Below are 19,656 nucleotides of genomic sequence, written 5' to 3' on the forward strand. Positions count from 1 at the left end.
TCTATACTCTGCTTCAACACTAGATCGAGAAACTACGTTTTGCTTCTTACTACGCCAAGATATTAATGAACTACCCAGAAATAAGCAATAGCCTGTAGTTGAGCGTCTATCTGTAATATCTCCTGCCCAATCTGAATCTGAATATGCACGAAGGAAGAGATCAAAAGTGGACGAAAACGTAACTCCTTGATACAATGTTCCTTTGATATGACGTAAGATCCTGAGTACAGCTGCATAGTGAGTGGATCGCGGAGCTGACATGAACTGACTAACTATATGCATTGCATGACTGATGTCTGGTCGAGTAATAGTTAAGTAGTTTAGACTTCCCACAAGCTGGCGGTACAAGGTAGGATTAGGAAGTAGTTTTCCATCAGAAGGACTAAGCTTGCTATTTAATTCAAGAGGTGTGGCTGCAGTTTTATTATCCGTTAATCCAGCACGTTGAAGAATATATGAGGCATATTTTACTTGAGAGATGAAACAATCATCAGATGAGTGATCAACTTCTAAACCAAGAAAGTAACGTAAGGAGCCTAGATCCTTCATTTCAAAACATGAACTAAGATGAGTTTTAAGAGCATCAATGCCTTTCATGTCATCACCTGTAATGACCATATCATCTACGTAGAGGAGTAGAATAACCATACCCCTTGCAGTGGAACGAGTAAACATGGCTGAATCATATGCACTTTGAGTGAATCCGAATCGTAAAACAGCATTGGAAAACTTTTCAAACCAAGCACGAGGTGCTTGTTTGAGTCCATAGAGAGGTTTATGAAGCTTACATACTCGATTGGGAGAGTGAGACATTCCAGGTGGAGGTCGCATATACACTTCTTCTTGAAGATCTCCATGAAGAAAGGCATTTTTCACATCCATTTGATGTATATTCCATTTTCGAGCAACAACAACAGCAAGAAGAGTACGAACTGTAGTCATACGAGCAACAGGGGCAAATTTTTCTTCATAGTCGATACCATACTCCTGAGTGTATCCTTGAGCAACTAGACGGGATTTGTATCTAACTATCTTGCCGTCTGAATCAGTTTTAATTTTGTATACCCATTTACTTCCAATAACAGACTTTCCTGGAGGAAGTACAACCATATCCCAAGTATGAGCTTCTTTGTGTGCAAGTAATTCTTCATCCATAGAGTGTTGCCAAACTGGTAGTACATATGCTTCCCTGTAAGAAGTTGGTGCATGCACAAATAAAATCGATGATAATGAACAATGATAGTCTACAAACCTGACTGGTGGTCGACGATTTCGTGTTGGTAAAGTAACATTGTCAGATATAGGATCCCCTTCTTGAGAAGCTGCGTCAGGATTAACCATAGAGTGATCTTGTATAGCTTCCCTATTTTCAAAAGGAGTAATATATGTGGAGGGAAACAGAATGGATGTTGATGGAGAACTGGACTGAGACGTATCCTCAAAGGGATCTAGATAAGAGAACTGTTCTAAGTTTGGAGATTTACTAGTGGGGAGAGACCAAAAGGGTATATTTTCCCAGAATATAACATGTCTGGAAACGCGTAGTCTTTGACTCTCTGGATCATAGCAGCGATAACCTTTTTATTCTATGCCATAGCCTAGGAATACACATATAGCATTCTTTTTGCTGAGTTTGGTTCTTTCTCTCTCGGTAAGAAGAACGAAGCACGTTGACCCAAAAACACGAAGCTCAGAATAGTTTGGTTTCTTGTTGTATAACCGTTCATATGGAGACATTCCTTCTGTAACTATGGATGGAATACGGTTTATTGTGTAGACTGTAGTCAGGACTGACTCAACCCAAAAGTTAGATGGAACTGATGCTGACAAAAGTTGTGTTCTAGCTGTCTCTATGATATGGAGGTGTTTTCTCTCTGCAATGCCATTTTGCTGTGGAGCTTCAGTGCATGATAATTGAAGAAGGGTACCTTCGGTTGCAAGGAATTATTTGAAAGGAGTTGATATATACTCTCCTCCTTGATCAGCTCTGAATGTCTTGATGGTTTTTCCGAATTGTGTCTTGATCATTCTAGAAAAGGTTGTGTAAATTTTTAAAAAATCTGATCTAGAACTGAAAAGATATATCCATGTGAAATGAGAGAAATCATCAATGAAAATAACATAATATAGTGCTCCTCCCTTAGAGATAATATGAGATTTTCCCCATACATCTGAGTGGATGAGATCAAAAGGTTCGACAGAATGAGTTATACTATTATTGAAAGGAAGAGCAGTTTGTTTTCCTAACTTGCATGAGATGCAATAAGGTTCTTTATCAACCTGAATAGTTCCCAATAATCCACTATTTATCATATGAGTGAGATGAGAGAAAGACACATGGCCTAACTTAGAATGCCATGACATAAAAGGAGACACAGATGGAGAAAAGGAATTTGCAGTTGCAGCAAGCTCACTCTTTGACAGTCGAGGGGAAATCAGTGTTTCGAGAAGGTACAATCTTCCTACTCTACGGCCTATCCCAACAAGCTTCTTTCTCTTGGGATCCTGTATCACACAGCCAGAAGAGAAGAAGTAAATGTTAAATCCCTGATTACATAATTGTCCAATTGATATAAGGTTCATTCTTATCTTTGGAACAAGTAACACATCAGATATATGTATCTTGTCAGAGATTTTAATCTGACCAATATGACTGGCAGCTAGTTCAGATCCATCTGCAGTTTGGATTGTAGGCATAGTAATAGGACTTTTCTGCTCAAATATGCTAGAATCAAATGTCATATGGTTAGAGGCACCTGAGTCAAGGAACCAACCATTTGAGAAGCTACCTGCGGAAGTAGATACTGCAGATGCTGCTGTAGAGTTATTGTTTCCCATTGAAAGTGCCTGTTGGAGCATTTCTTGTATGTCAGCTAGATTATTTGGTATAGATGCAGGTGCTGCGTGAATGGATGGTGCAGGTACATATCCGGTTCCATTAAACCTTCTTCATTCTCTCATGTTTCTGGAAGATGGTGAGGTGAAGTTTGCTACTGTATGTCCTGGTTCCTTGCAATAGTTGCACTGAATTGGAAAACTTGATTCTTGTTGGATTCTTTGAGAAGCTGAAGTGTGAGGTCCACTCTGCATTGGTGTCACAGTGCAGTTTTTGGCTAAGTGACCTGATTTCTTACAGTTGTAGCATTGAGTTTGTGAAAAATCACGAGTTGTCTTCTGTGTATTGAAGTGATTGTTAAAGTTTGCACGTGAAGGAGCTGAAAACACAGCTGGTATATCTGGCTTGATTCTTTTTCGAGTTTCTTCAGTGATGAGTTCTGATAATGCAGCCTCAACAGATGGGAGAGGTGATCGATGTAGTATTGAGGCTCTCACAGTCTCAAAATCATCTTTTAATGCCATTAAGAGCTGAACTAGTCGTGATTCTTCTCTGTATTTCTGCCATAGATCTATGTCAGCTGTCCAGTTGGGTTCCATTAGTGCTTACTGGTTCTATATAATCGACATCTCAGAGTGGAAATCTGAAACAGATTGTTCTATTTGTTGTTTCATAGATCAGATATCTTGTTTTAGCTTGTAACGTTGAGCAAAATTAATTTGGGTATACCTTTTTGAAAGAAAGTCCCATGCATCTTTGGCAGTTTCAAAACCTGTAAGTTGCATGCTTATGGAAGTTACAACTGTGTTGCTTATCCAGGTTAATATCTTGTGATTGTTGACCTCCCAGCTTTCAGCAGTTTCTTCTCCAGCTTCTTTTCCTTTCTCAGTGATAACAACACCAGTTGTAGGCTTTTTGGCTCTTCCATCAATATATCTCCACATGGCTTTTCCCTTGAGAAAACTTCTCATTAAGAAGGACCAATGATTGTAGTTGGTTCCATCAAACTTCACAGTAATGGGTTGATAATCTTCAGGTGACATGTTAAGTGATAATGAAAAAGGATACGCGACACTAGGGTTTGAGTTTTATGATTCAAGTACTGACTATTGGTTGTTGTTTGTTGCAGCGGAAACACGATTTGATTTAGATCTAACCTCGCTCTGATACCATGTTAGAAATCCACGGGCCTAACTAACCTCGAAAACCGTCTTGTAAGGTTAGGGTTGCTCATGGCTTATTAAGCATGGATCCTAGGTTGCCCTAGGCGATGTGGTACTATTTAACACCCCCCTCAACGACTAGGGCTACACTGAACTGATGGATATGACAGCCGCTAACTGGGCTACACTGACGGGTATGATACGAAAGCCGCTGACTGGGCTACACTGATAGGTGATACGGAAACAACGGACACACGGATGGACATGGATGGGTTGAAAGGGGCCTGGCTCTGATACCATGACAGAATTTGTCATGGTATATTGGATTGTATACAGAGATGTATCTATGAATTAATGTATCTGGTCTTATATACAAGAACCAGAGATATATCAGGAAGTAACTTGGCTTACACGATAAGAAATATACAAAGATACAGATATATGACAGATATACAACAAGTATATCTGGAAAGGAAGATATCTCATAGATATCTTGTAATATCTCGTAATAACCGGCTCCATCATTTACCTCCTCTGCAATTCGAATCCTCATATTTCTACTCTCCATTTACTGTGATGTTACTGCAGAATTCATGGATATCTCATACCCTATTGTAGTACGCCTTTAGTTGTTTAATAAATTTTATTCTTCAAAAAGAAAAATTGATCAAACCATAAATGAATGGTATTTGAATGTTGTAATCTTAGCTCTCTCTCTGTATAGGGAAAACTGAGGATATGTCCCAAAATCGACTATCATTTTGGGGCTATGCCCCAGGATTCCAGTTTTCGGGAATATGCACCAGCTGTCCAAAATTCCATCCAAAACCGTTAAGTGGTCAATATTCGAACACATTTGGGATTGCATATGCGAATTAAAAAACATATCTATCTTTATACAACAGGAGGGTTTGGTGTGTCACCGAGCGGCCAGGATACATTGGATTTTCCAACTGGTGGCCGTGATCTCTCCTCCCCTCACAGATCTCATATCAGTTTTCCTAATCTGACGGTCTAAATAGTGAGAGAAAGTTTCACCCCCGCAACTCAAAAAATTTCTTATAATTAAAATCGGGATAACCTAGGGAAATACTTGAGACCAAGAAGGGGTATTTTGACTATCAACTTCATTTGAGGAGTCCCATTCGAATGATAGAGTCAAAACTTTGTTCCAACTTCCAAATTCCAATCAATCGTTTCACCTCCACACAGAACTATCCTTCAGCTGTTAAAGATTCATTAAACCGTAATTCAAAAAGTTTAATCAGAACGCTGCAGCCGAATTGAAGCGGATTCCACAACCCTAAAAGAACCTAATTAGATCAAACGTGATGTTCTTTTCCACAAAAAAAAAAAAAAGAAAAAACATTTTTACTGCAACATTTCTAGAATCATCTTGATTTTGGGCATGAATTAGATGCACTTGATTGAGCTTTATTAACAGGTAATTTCGAGCTCTACAATACTTTGTTTGCCTAGGATTAGTTTTTTCTTTTTCTTTTCGGGATCAACTAATATTGGCTAGGGTTTGTCTGTATCACTTCTCCAGGAGTAAAAATACTGAATTTTGAATTGAATTGGTATTCCGTGTTTTCCATTCTGATGTTAAGTATTTATAATTGAAGGATGATGAGATTCATTGATGTTATATCCAGAGTCTTAACTCTAAATCCTTCGCTTTTCCCATCTTCATATATGACCTTGAGCAAAATTTTTTTTTTTTTTGGATCGGTCTATATGACCTTGAGAAATTGTTTCTGAAGATGTTTGTGGGCAGATATAAAATATGACAATTCATTTTTTTTTTCTTTAGGCGTTCACAATTATGAAGAGGTTGCCAGTTACTAAAGCTTTATTCATGTCCTAATTGAGTATCAATTGTCACTAAACCCCAAGAAGGATTTTAGGCTTTATAGTTTGTACTATATAATTGGGAATCTTCCTTTCTGATATATTTGTAGTTTTGTTTTTAATGGTTTAATACCTCTAATTATGCGTTTTGTTTGTCCCTGTATTCCGATGGTAGGTCATGCATGTGTGTACCCATGAAAGAGAAAATGTCATTAAGGTACTGTACTTTTCATTTTGCTTCTTTGCATTTCTTTTTTTGATTTCAAATTCTGTATAAAGTTTTCAAATAAGCCTGATTGGAGATGTTTTTGTTTTTGCATGAATGTTAAGATTACGATACTATTAATGGTAAATTATAGCCCATACAAAGGTAATCTTACCGAAGCCGTTAATCCTCCGTTCCCCATACAAGTATTTCTATAGCCCTTACAAAGTACACTTAATCTAATCGAGGTTTAACTTCTATTTTCTTTTTGAGATCAGAGAAAACGTAAATGATAACTCCACGGTGGTTAAACCAAATAGTTTAGTGCTATCAGTTGTTGTCTATCAATGTTTTTGGATCTTTTTGCCTAAAGATAAAAGTATGTCCGTATTTGTGTCTATGTTTTCTTATACTTGCTCAAGAAAGCCATGAAACCTTCATTAAATTTTCATTTGCTTAATTTCTTTGCCTGTAAAGTTTGCTAACGAAATGTGTTATGCAGGCAGATACCTTAAATGCAGCCATACACTGATATGTGATATCTTATCTTGAAGTTCGTCACATTACTCCGCGAGGAAGAAGTCTATTCACTTTTTAAGTTCAACACCACTATGGAGAAACCCAGGTTGCGACTTACCTAGATTGTGTTCCACTATTTGCTTAGTTGTAAATCATTTGTGTCAGCTACATTCAATGTGCATATTTATAAGGTTAAAACAAAATTTAAAAAAATGCTCATCTGACATAAGGATATAAAAATCTCTAAATCATTTCTGTGAAGTGGTTACAGAATAAAATTCTGAATGTGCAGATTGGTTTATGGTCATATCTCGATGTCACGGCATGTGTTGCTTGCTTGGTGATCAAAACATGATGTTACATGGGGTTATGTTTTACTTATATCCGATCTCCACTCGGGTATTTCCCATCTTATGTCCGTTGGTGTGTGGTTCTTCCTTTATCTATGTCCGAGAAGTGGAATCCGTGAATACTCTCAGTGGAACTTCATTACCCGCCAAGAGGAGAAATTGGCATCATGACATGTAAGCACTTTAATTTCCGAGGTGCCTAGCGTGTGAACTAAATTGATGCGTAGGTGTATAACAAAACCTAAATTCATCCATGCTCAAGTCATACCCAAAATCATTAGTGAGAACTCTTAGCTGTACAAAATGTAACACAATTCTATTTGAATTACCATCAAATTGATCCAAGAGTTTATTAGTTTTTTAGCTTCAATGACACAACTTTATAATGTGACAACACATCCTGCTCTGTTGTTTAAAACTAATACTTTTCTTGGATTTGCGATTTCACACTCTACTCCGTAGCTTTTAGTATTGATGTCTTTCTGCATGAATGAAATTTGAATCTCCCAATTCATCTGACAGCAACACATACACATCGTATATTAAATTAGGTTTTAAAAGAAAACTATTTTTCCGGTGTGTGCATACTTATATAAACCAATACTTCATTTTCGATTTATGTCCATATATGCAGGCCACTAACATCCTCATATGTAACGCCACCGCCACCTATGTGCTGATTGGAAATGGTTGGCACTATCTTGCCTGCCATCGGTGTAGCAAGAAGGTTGTGGGTGATGGTGGAGACCTTTGGTGCACTAAATGTGAAGCCAAAGTTGAACTGCCATCGCAAGGTAATCACCCAGAACATAATTTTCAATTATTCTGACATGTCGAAAGCTATCCATAACTTAACCAATGCACGGATTGATGGTTCCTTTTCGCATCATAGGTTCATGGTCCGCTTTGAGGTAGAGGACCATACTGGCACCACCGTTTTTGTAGCTCTGGATAGTGAAGTCCAAAAATTGGTCCGTGCTACCGCAGCTGAGCTCACATGAGCGTCATAGGTAAACCCGTCTCTAGATTTTGGGTTTGATGATATATTTTGGGCATGACATTAGCTGGCAAGCTTGCATTCTTTGCAGTTGAGTTTTGGTCCACTCATGTGTGCTTACTTATATATCATACAAATCATAAAAATCCGTGTCTTATTTTCATCTATAAAGATCTTTGAAATATTTGTGTAATTTTTAAAAAAATTAAAAGAGTTCAGTATATAGTTTAGTACAGAAACTTAATTGAATACCTGGGAGATAGATATTTATAGACCCAAGTTTATAAAAGCCGCCAACTCCGTGATCTAAAATATATAATTATGTCTTATTATTCCCATTCATTCATCAAACTAATGTTACATTCAACTCTTAACATCGCAGGATAATGCAAAATCTGGGGTAATATCTGGATTCTCGCAGATACTTCATCGAGTTGTTGATTTCCAAATTAGTATCAATTCTTTCAACATGAAGCAGAAAACACCAACCAGCTTCAGTGTCACCCGCATTAACTTCACCAACCAGCCTGGCTAAGGTGTTTTTGCGACTGTGACAGTTGAAGGAGATTCAAATACTGTTGATGGACCATACGCAAAGAAACCTTGCCTTGACGAAACAACTGGAATGGAGGATAATAAGAATGAAGCTGCTGAATGAGATGGGCCTCGCCACCGGAATATAATTGAATAAAACATTACATGAATCTTTACTCAGTATTGTTATTTGTTTTCTGTTTCCTTTGTTTGAACTCCATGTTTCGCGGTTTACTTACAGTCTTGATATGATAATAGTTATGCTCTATTATCAGGTTCCGCATTTCAACCCTAGGTCTTTTGTTATAATGAAGGCTTAATACTGCATCTCTTTCCCTGCAATATAATTATCCGGGTTAGTGAATTTTTTTGGCACAATTTTCCACCCAAAATGTTTATAGTCTCTTTTCTTAGTCACAGGACGTCTGAGTTAAAAGGGAGGTTAGAATACAGGTAATTTTTTTTCATGATTCACATTTACTCTTTTATTGATGAGTTGCAGCTAATACAGGTGCAACTATGTGGAAAATGTATGTGGTGTAACGGATTGCAGGAACGAATTTGTAGGTGGCCAAGCCCCTTCATCAATTTATATGTCTTCCAAATTTTGAACGCCCTTGGGGGTGCACCAACCCAATATTTGAAGATGTTGTCTTATGTGGTACACTCCCAAACAATTTTCCCCTTTTGCAGTCTTAGAATAAAGAGAGGTGGAAAATGTAGACATCAGCGGAACATGCTTGCTGCAGGAGAGGATGTTTTGTCCACTCCCAAGCAAATTGATACCCAAATAGCAGCCATGCAATCTTTTTATCCTACGTCAATTTCCAGAGATATTTTGTCAATAATACTCTCGAAATGTGATGGCACTGTTTGGGACTCCGGATATCAGCTTTATAGAAACTGGGCAATGGGATTACCATGAGGTGTAACTTATTAACCCTCATTTGACCTATTTCGTCGTTTCAAGTACTGGATTAATACAATACATGAGATGATTATCAAATCCAATATTAAGAAATTCATAATTAATCATATATTATCATAAGTCATCGTATAGCAAATGATGCTACCGTCAGAAACCATTGTCGACTACTAAAACGAATGAATGATTAAACATATTACCAATTTCATTTTTGTAACGTAATGTAACTGCAGGGTAGCATAATACATGATGTCTTTGTAGAGGATAACACAACTGTGTGACTTGGGCGATACAAACCAGAGGATATCAGAAAGAAGAAGACAGACATGGTGCGACAGCAAAGCACCCCAAAATATAACGGTGTGAAATACCGGCACGGGTGATTCCCTAGTATACTATATACTAACACCTTTTCGAGGTTCAGGAATATTTAAACAGAAAAACCTCGCAGAAATTAGAGAGAAAATCCTAAGACATTTACGATAAATTGACTATTTAATGGTTCCTTGACTGAAAACGTCAGTTTGGGACATATTACACGAAACTGGAATCTTGGAGCATATATCCAACTTTCCCTACATATACACATACCCACTAACTCCACTTCCAGGCCTCAACGTATTTAATCAGATTCAAAAACGGGTACTAGTAGGTATGGAAATACAAGTTTGTTGTTGCTGGTGCTATTGTTTCCGTTATGGTTTCCAAATGTTCATATGAAAAGACCACAGTGCAAATAAAGAATGATATTGAAGGGTATGAAGTTTCGTTGGATATGCACTTCATGTCCACCTATGACGGTCTAGGTCAACGTTCGCTCCATCAAGGTGACGAATGGCACTGGGATTTTCGTGTAGTTGTTGGTTTTACATATTTTTGGTGTGATTTTCGTTGTTACGATAATTGGAATTATCATGTAACTTTTGATGTTTACCATGCAAACGGGTTTAGAGACACATGCGATATGATTTTATGTGGGCGTGATTGTCGGTGGTCCGCTCGTCGAGATGGTTTTATTTATTTAATACCTATAGATAGCAGTGGGAGAGAAGAGATGGATGGCAAGCTGAAGGAAGTTTTATACGATTGAAAAAACGATCTTAATCATTTTTTCTAGCTTTCTAAGCTAGTATCTAGCAAGTCTTAAATTAGAGTCAAAATTAAAAATGCGGGAATCTAACAATCACACCCAACAATTCGTTTGGCAATCTGAGAGGACTTACTCCAATACACTTTCTAGAGAATCAACTAGACAGTCAGACTCAATATAGAATAAAATATATCAAAGAGTTTAATATCTCTAATTCTTAATTCAATCAGAAATCAGCAAATAGGAATCTGCGAGCCTGATTGAATATAAGAGGAGTTACTTGAACGGTACCAAAGACCAATGTTCAAGTGTCAATCAATGTAAATCAACAACCAAAGGTTGGAAAAAACCTCGGGACCTAGTCCATATAACAAAATATAATGCAAAAAAGAAATAACACAGACACCGGAATTTTGTTAATGAGGAAACCGCAAATGCAAAGAAACCTCGGGACCTAGTCCAGATTGAACACCACACTGTATTAAGCCGCTAAAGACACTAGCCTACTAACAATAAACTTCGGACTGGACTGTAGTTGAACCCTAATTAATCTCACACTGATTCAAGGTACAGTTGAGCTCCTTACGTCTCTGATCCCAGCAGGATCCTGTGCACTTGATTCCCTTAGCTGATCTCACCCACAACTAAGAGTTGCTACGACCTAAAGTCGAAGACTTGATAAAAAAATCTGTATTACACATAAGTCTATAGGATTGAATAAATCTGTCTCCCACAGAAATACCCAAGAGTTTTTGTTCCGCCGAACATGAACCAATTGATAAGCCAGACTTATATTCCCAAAGAACATCCTAGTATTATCAATCACCACACAATAAACTTAATCGACTAGCGAAACAAGTTATTGAGGAATCACAAACGATGAGACGAAGTTTGTTTGTAATTAATTTTCTATCTTTCCTATCGGAGATATAAAATCTCGAGCCAAGTATTTCAATTGTACTCAACACGATAGAAACAGCAAGATCAGATCACGCAACTACAAGGATAATAGTTGGGTCTGTCTTCACAATCCCAATGAAGTCTTCAAGTCGTTAACCTAAAGGGTCTCGAGAAGAAACCTACGTTTAAAGGAGAATCGACTCTAGTTATGCAACTAGTAACACACATGAGGTGTGGGGATTAGGTTTCCCTGTTGGTAGAGTTCTCCTTTATATAGTTTTCAAATTAGGGTTTACAATCCAAGTTACCTTGGTAACAAATCATTCAATAATCACCGTCAGATGAAAAAACTGATTCCACCAAACTAATATCTTTCAACCGTTAGATCGAACTTAGATTGTTACACACAAATGAAATGTACCCTCATTTAGGTTTATGTAACCGTACCTAAACGTGTAAACCATGTTGGTTCACAAATAGTTAACCAAGGTTATCCATATGATTACTCTCATATCAACCTTATTTATCCTAACCATAACTAGTTCAAATGAAATCAAATCGGTTTGATTCACTTGAATCAATCATGAACATTATAGACACGGCTTGAAAATATTGCATTCCTTATGATTTAAATGTTTAAGTTCATGGACTTGACGGATTTGAAAAAGTAACCATCTTAAGTATGTGTACGGGTATGCGTACTTAAGCAACCGGTTTTGAGTTTGTAAAGTTTCCAAACTCAATAGAAGTTTTCGGTTCAAAAACTTCCGCCAGTATGCGTACCGTGACTAGTTAAGAGTTTTGTCAAAACCAAACTCAGCAGAAATTCTCGGTTCGAGAACTTCCGCCAGTATGCGCACGGGCACGCATACTTAACCTGTCTCCTTTACCAATTTCGTATACACAAATATTCATACTCTTGGGTTCCGGTTTATGGACTTATACACTAATATGCGAACACACTATATATGCTTATATGCAAAGAGGGTTACATCATCAACTATTTATTTCAATCATTGAAACATTCTTCTCAAATGTCAATAGTATTTTTCACACACTATTAGCATCCAAGCAATTTTCAAGATATTCAAATAATCATTATTGAAACCTTCCAAGTCTTACACCAAATGATTGTATCACACGAACCATGTATGATGTGACTCGGCAATTTTCTCATGATCTAAGATGAACTGGGTCGAAGTGAAAGATTACCAACACATATTTCGAGAAATATGTAAGCTAGATATACTCAGCTCGAAATCTCAAATGTGTATAGAGAAAACTATATCTTAACACGACTTATGTATCAATATAGGAGATAGTAGAAATAGACTTTCCAAGTGATAGATAAGTTCAAGTTTCCACATACCTTTTATCGAAGAAGTTCCACAAGCTCCCCTTAGTAGTTCTTCGTCTTCAATAGATGAATGTATAAAGATTTAATCTCAACTAAACTATCTATGTCCTAGTCCGTGACATCTACAAATAGGCTAGAAATCAAGATTTATGGTTTTGATCACTAACATTGACAAACATGCTTGAGATAGCAACGCATGCGAGTTTGACCGAGCAATGCTCTAACAATCTCCCCCTTTGCAAATTTTAGTGACAAAACTATTAATACATATAGATTACAAAAAAGATAAAAAATGTAGCTTCTTATCCACATGCTTGATCTCCTTGGCATCTTCAAAACGACTCGAAATCTTCGTCACTTCCGAGTACTCCATGATCCTAAAGGTTGTATTTTCAGCATCACAGTTGTTGAAGACCCGTAGCTATAAAATGATAAAACAAAATGTTCTCAATCATTGTTATACAGTGTCATAGTATTATTATTCATCACCAAAGTCCAATTGTATCACAACTTTGATAATAAAACTATGGTGATATGCATCACTGCCCCTTACTCAATACATATATCAACATGAAAACCACTCCCCGTTACATAATGATCCGTAAACCATATGTATTTATAGTGTGAACTACACATTAATTCTCCCCCTTTTTGTCAAAAAAATTGGCAAAGGTACGAAAATTAGTGGGATCCGAAATTTCCACGGAGATACATCATGACCAAAAGGTGTATTAACATACCAAAAAATTTAGATGCAATCATAAAGCCGAAACTAAATGCATTCATCAAGGAGTTAATGAAGATACAAGATAACCCCTAAAAATTCCACAACCGCACTCCCCACAAAGATTTGGCAATTAAGCACAAGTTCAAAAGAACTCTCCCCCATAAAATGTCATCCCCGAAGGAAAAACAAAGGAGACCTTACTTTCACAAGAAAAGAAGGATTTCTTTTGACAACCAAATCACATGAAAATATGAATTTGTATCCAAAAAATTCAATTGAAATAACCACAAGATAACCCATAGTTAGTTCAATCGAAAAATAACAACCAAATTAATCACAAGAAAATCCATGATTAATTGAATTCGAATACACAACCAAATTAACCACAAAAAGCGATCAATTTAATTGGTCATGCTCGACATAAGTAAACTTACAGAGCAACACCTAAAATAACCAAAAGAGAGTGATTAATTTAGTTGATCATGTTCGACATTGGGAACTTTACGGAGCAACAATTAAGTTAATCATAAGAAAATGAACAACTCAGTCTATTGTGCTCAACATAAGAAACCTTATGGAAAAACATAGTAGATGCACAAAGATTGTGGATCAGAGATCGACCAAATACCGCGGAATAGACAAGGATTCATTATATTTTTCATCACTATTTGCACAATGACATATAATAGACTTAATCCTTGTAAACAAAAGTTTTATCCTTTCTTTTTATCAAAACATGACATGAAAAGGCGTTAACTTTTGTAATGTCAAAAGTTCATTCTATCTACCATCAATACATTCATATCGACATAATAGAGATAACCTTTGAACAAGTATGGGATAGTCACAGGTTCACAGACGTAAACAACATATTCCATAACAATTTGCAATATATAAAATCATAAAGATTAATATTGTAAAAATCATCTTCCAAAAAATACTTTAGAATTTAAATAAATAAATCTAAAAACAATGAAGTTGAAAATCGTTGGACATAGCTATGTGTACTCACAATAATGGCTATTCCAAACCCTAATTATTCTTTAAAAACACAAATATAAGATTTACTAGACATTGAGACCACTGAAGAATTATTTATCGTCCCTGAACTCCTTGTCGTCAACATCCATATGAACATAGGGTTCATGGAAAAAGGAGTCGATTCCAACGAACCTTCTAAGCTGATGATGTCGAACCAGGGCCTTCTGAATTTCGAGAGTTCTCACAACAAAAGACTTTATTTGCTGAATCTCCTTCCTTGCTTCCTTCAACTCTTCAAGAACATCAGAAAACTTCTGAGAATTTGAAGGAACAACTCTTGACTTCCTCACGTTCCTTTTTTTTTTTTCAAAGTCGGATGCAACATAGATTTTTCTTTTTCCTTCATGATTGATGACAATCATATTAACATATTTTTCATCATAACACATGATTCTTGGAGTCTCCATAAGGAAATCTTAAGATGAAAAGAGTTTCAGTGAAGGAAAAAGGAATGTATGGTTATGGAATCTTTTTTAACCATATAGGTTCACGCAAGATCGATTCACGACCCTAAAGACAGTGGAATAGTCGAGAATAACCCTTTTTTCATAAACAAGAAGGTTTCTTCCAATATCAATTAGATATGAAAGAATTAAAATCATATAGCAAATCTAGGAAAAGCAAAACAAACAAGTTTATTTTTTCTTTTTAAGCCTGAGGAGTGCAAGTTCTTGTCTCTTTTAATCAGGCACATGAGACAAGATGCACAAAAACAACACAATGAAGTTGTGCTGTGGTGAACAACAATTTGTCCACCATGGCCCTTTTGAAAGGAATTCATAGATCCCTGTCTATCAAAGTGTTTAGACCATACTATTTTCTCTAGTGGTCTTGACCTATCTATGGAAACCAACTTCTTTGAAGAGGATAAAATCTTACATACCTCAGCGGTTTTTTGAACAAGTTTGAGCTTGTTTGCTAGGCGATTTTCTCTTCGTTGAAGTCTCTTGACATGTCTCATATTGTGTTTATACTTGAAACACTTTGAAAGTTCATGACCCTTGAGTGAACAATAAGAACATGTCAATGGATATGCTGATTCGGACTCCCGAGATGTGCAACCTGAAAAAACAGACAGAGAGTTTCTAATAGAAAGGTTAATTTCTTCTTCCAGATTGGTTGAGTTTCTTCCCGGAAGAATATAAAGATTGATGTATGTATTGCTACAGTTATCAAAATCGATATCTTCACAAAGAAGTGCAACACTTGATTTTTCGTCTTCATTGGAATCATAGTGATCAGACATTTCATCAAGAGTTGCAGCAAGCCCTTTGTTTCCAGTGTATTTTCTATGATTTGGACACTAATTCGCAAAATGACCAAAACCTTTACACTTAAAGCACTGTGGCATATCCTCGTCATCAGCCTCGTCAGCATCCCTGTTTTTAGGAGGAATGCGATTGTGAGGTTTAACTGACGACCTAGGTTTATCTCTTAAAAAACGTTTACTTCTCTTCAATAGAAGATCTCTAAACTGTCTTGTGATCATAGAGACTGATTTTTCAAGATCTTCATCCGATGAATCAGTCTCAGAAAGTTCATCCTCAGAGACATAAACACTTTTACTTTTGTCAAGTAATTTAGTTTTCTTTTGTGATTTGAAGGAAACATCCTTTCCAATTTTGGATGTGTTCTCATGGTAAAAGATCTTTAGCTTTCCAACCAACGTGTTTCTGAAAAGAGCATCAAGGTTATTTCCTTCAACGATGGAATGCTTCTTAGAATCGTATCTAGATGGCAGCGATCTGAGAATTTTCATCACAATGTCCTTTTCAGGAATAGTCTTACCGAATGCACAAGATGCGTTAACAATTTCAGACACTTTGTGATTAAACTCATCAAATGAATCTTCATCTGCCATATGAAGGTTTTCCCAATCGTAATTAAGGTTTTGAAGCCTAGCTTCCTTTTCACTAGTATTACCTTCGAATATGGTTTCTAAGATATACCAATCATCTTTAGACCTAGTGCACGTAGTCACATGGTGCTGAAGATCTGGGGTAATGGCATGTATGATGGCATTCAAAATGTCGGAGTTTTGCTTTGCAGCAAGTATCTCGGCAGTATCGTATTCACCAATGTTCTTTGGAACGTTCACATTCCCTACTGCCACAACAGGAGCACCATACTCATTAACTACATAAACCCATGATTCAAAATCACGCGCTTGAAGAAAGGAAGGAATAACAATTTTCCACCATAAGTAATTAGAGCTATCGAAGACTGGTGGTACGTTTATAGAGAAATCACCTTTTTACATATCAGATCGCTACAAACACAAACTTATGAGGTCTTTAATGTGTTTTCCTTCTCTGATACCAATTGAAAATGCGAGGGTCTAACAACCACACCCAACGAGTCATTTGGAAATATGAGAGTACTTACTCCAATACACTTTTTAGAGAATCAACTAGACAGCCAGACTAAATCTAGAATAAAGTATATCAAAGAGTTTAATATCTCTAACTCTTAATTCAATCCGCAATCAGCAAATAGAAATCTACGAGCCTAATTAATTATAAGAGGAGTTACTTGAACGGTACCAAAGACCAATGTTCAAGTTTCAATCAATGTAAATCAACAAACAAAGGTTAGATATTCTAATTGATTGATCTTAACGCACAACCTGTGATATTTCAAGTATATGACAAAATATAATGCGGAAAATCACAGTCACCAGAATTTTGTTAATGAGGAAACCGCAAATGCAGAAAACCCCGGGACCTTGTCCAGATTGAACGCCACACTATATTAAGCCGCTACAGACACTAGCCTACTACCAATTAACTCCGGACTAGACCGTAGTTGAACCTAATAAATCTCACAGTGATTCAAGGTACATTTGCGCTCCTTACGTCTCTGATCCTAGCAGGATACTACGCACTTGATTCCCTTAGATGATCTCACCCACAACTAAGAGTTTATACGACCCAAAGTCAAAGACTTGATAGACAAATCTGTCTCACACAGTAAAGTCTATAGGATTGAATAAATCTGTCTGCCACAGAAATACCCAAGAGTTTTTGTTCTGTCTTTTGATAAATCAAAGTGAATAAGAACCAATTGATAAACCAGACTTATATTCCCGAAGAACAACCTAGTATTATCAATCACCACACAATAAACTTAATCGACTAGCGAAACAATTATTGTGGAATGACAAACAATGAGACAAAGTTTGTTTGTGATTACTTTTCTATCTTGCCTATAAAATATATAAAATCTCGAGCCAAATATTTCAATTATACCGAACACGATAGAAACAGCAAGATCAGATCATGCAACTACAAGGATAATAGTTGGGTCTGGCTTCACAATCCCAATGAAGTCTTCAAGTCGTTAACCTATAGGGTCTCGAGAAGAAACCTAAGATTAAAGGAGAATCGACTCTAGTTATGCAATTAGTAACACACATGAGGTGTGAGGATTAGGTTTCCCATTTGCTAGAGTTCTCCATTATATAGTTTTCAAATCAGGGTTTGCAATCCTTGGTAATAAAGTATTCAATAATCACCGTTAGATGAAAAACCTGATTCAACCAAGCTAATATCTTTCAACCGTTACATCGAACTTAGCTTGTTACACACATATGAAATATACCCTCATTTAGGTTTATGTAACCGTACCTAAACGTGTACACCATGTTGGTTCACAAATAGTTAACCGAGGTTAGCCATATGATTACTCTCATATCAACCTTATTCATCTTAACCATAACTAGTTCAAATGACTCAAATGAAACTAGTCAAGAGTTGTTCAATTGTTTAGAAAACACAATTGAAATCAAATCGGTTTGATTCGTTTGAATCAATCATGAACATTATAGCCACAGTTTGCAAAGATTGCATTCCTTATGATTTAAATGTTTAAGTTCATGGACCTGGCCGATTTTACAAAGTAACCAGTGTAGGATCAGAATCTCGCAACAATTATGTCTCAGCGAAATTATCAATGGTACATCACAATAGCGTCGCAGAACAGTTTCAGAAATGATAGAATAAATGACGTCATTTAAAGTCACGAGAAAGATGTGACAGTCTTGCGAAAATTAGAGAGCTTGCGAAATTAACATTTGTAAGGTTGTGAGAATGTCGCAAACCATATCCGAAAATAAAGGACAGATTAGCTGTCATCCACTATGTATTTCCTGATAAATAGTCATTCGAGTTGTAAAGGAGAGGGAGATCTTTTTTGAGTAAGAAACAAGTAATTAGGAGAGAGAAAGTTCAGATCAGAGATCATTCTTGACTTCTTTATCTTTCTTGTAAGAACATTCAAAAGTGAATCAATAAAATTAAGAAGATAAACCTAAAAAATGAGTTGATCAACAATGAAATCATATGAGGGGTGTAGTGTAGGATTTCCTGCAACTACATAATGGCGCTAGAAACAGGGAAGAGTTGAAGATTATTCTAGAAAAAGATAAAGATTGATATTGAGATTTGTGAAAATTTAATGTGATTGATTAAGAATTTTTCATAATACTGTTAGCATTGAAGAAATGGCTAGAAGAAGAAATACATCCGAACAACCGAATACTATTAGAAGAAGCAAAAGCATTGCTGGAAGAGAAAGAAGTGAAATGGGAGAATCTACTAGAATGAGAAATAATAGAGAAAATCTAATTCAATCGCCAATTCAACAAACAATAGTTCAAGAGAGGAATACAGATTATGACAGAGTGAGCGTACACACTTGGCGATCAAATTCAGTAGAAGAAATAGAAGAAGAGCAACAAAATAGAAATTATAGACAGGAAGAGAGAAATCAAGAAGTAGATGAAGGAATAATTCATGGAAGTGAGGAAATTGGAGCGTCGGAAACATTGAGATGAAAAATACATGAAGAAAGAAGAGCTGAGGCAAAAGAACGTGCGAATTTAACAAGGAAAAATCACGAATTAAGGATGGAGAATATCATATTGCAGAATAGAAGATCGAGAAGTATTACAAAATCATATTCCAGATCGACTAGAAGAGAAATTAGGCAAAATTCACCCACAATCATTGCTGGAAACATTATTCAAGAAGAAATATCAAATCCTAATGAAGAATATCGCGAAAATAGAGAAAGAACTGATGATCGTTACATTCCACAAAATGAAACTTTGATGATGGGAAAATCGGAGGAAATCAAGAGAACGGGCAAAATCAGAGACAAA

The 19,656-nt window shown here is 36.4% G+C and overlaps 1 long non-coding RNA gene across 1 annotated transcript; it reads left to right on the forward strand.

Moving 5' to 3' along the window:
- The first annotated feature begins 5,107 nt into the window (after window positions 1-5,107).
- LOC113284197 lies at window positions 5,108-8,822 on the forward strand. The gene is made up of 7 exons (XR_003328001.1): window positions 5,108-5,443; window positions 6,026-6,067; window positions 6,558-6,680; window positions 6,867-7,098; window positions 7,559-7,718; window positions 7,817-7,934; window positions 8,304-8,822. It is a non-coding gene; the product is annotated as an uncharacterized LOC113284197 (long non-coding RNA).
- Window positions 8,823-19,656: the final 10,834 nt, after the last annotated feature.

Source organism: Papaver somniferum, chromosome 1 (genome assembly GCF_003573695.1).
Source record: "Papaver somniferum cultivar HN1 chromosome 1, ASM357369v1, whole genome shotgun sequence".
Lineage (NCBI taxonomy): Eukaryota > Viridiplantae > Streptophyta > Magnoliopsida > Ranunculales > Papaveraceae > Papaver > Papaver somniferum.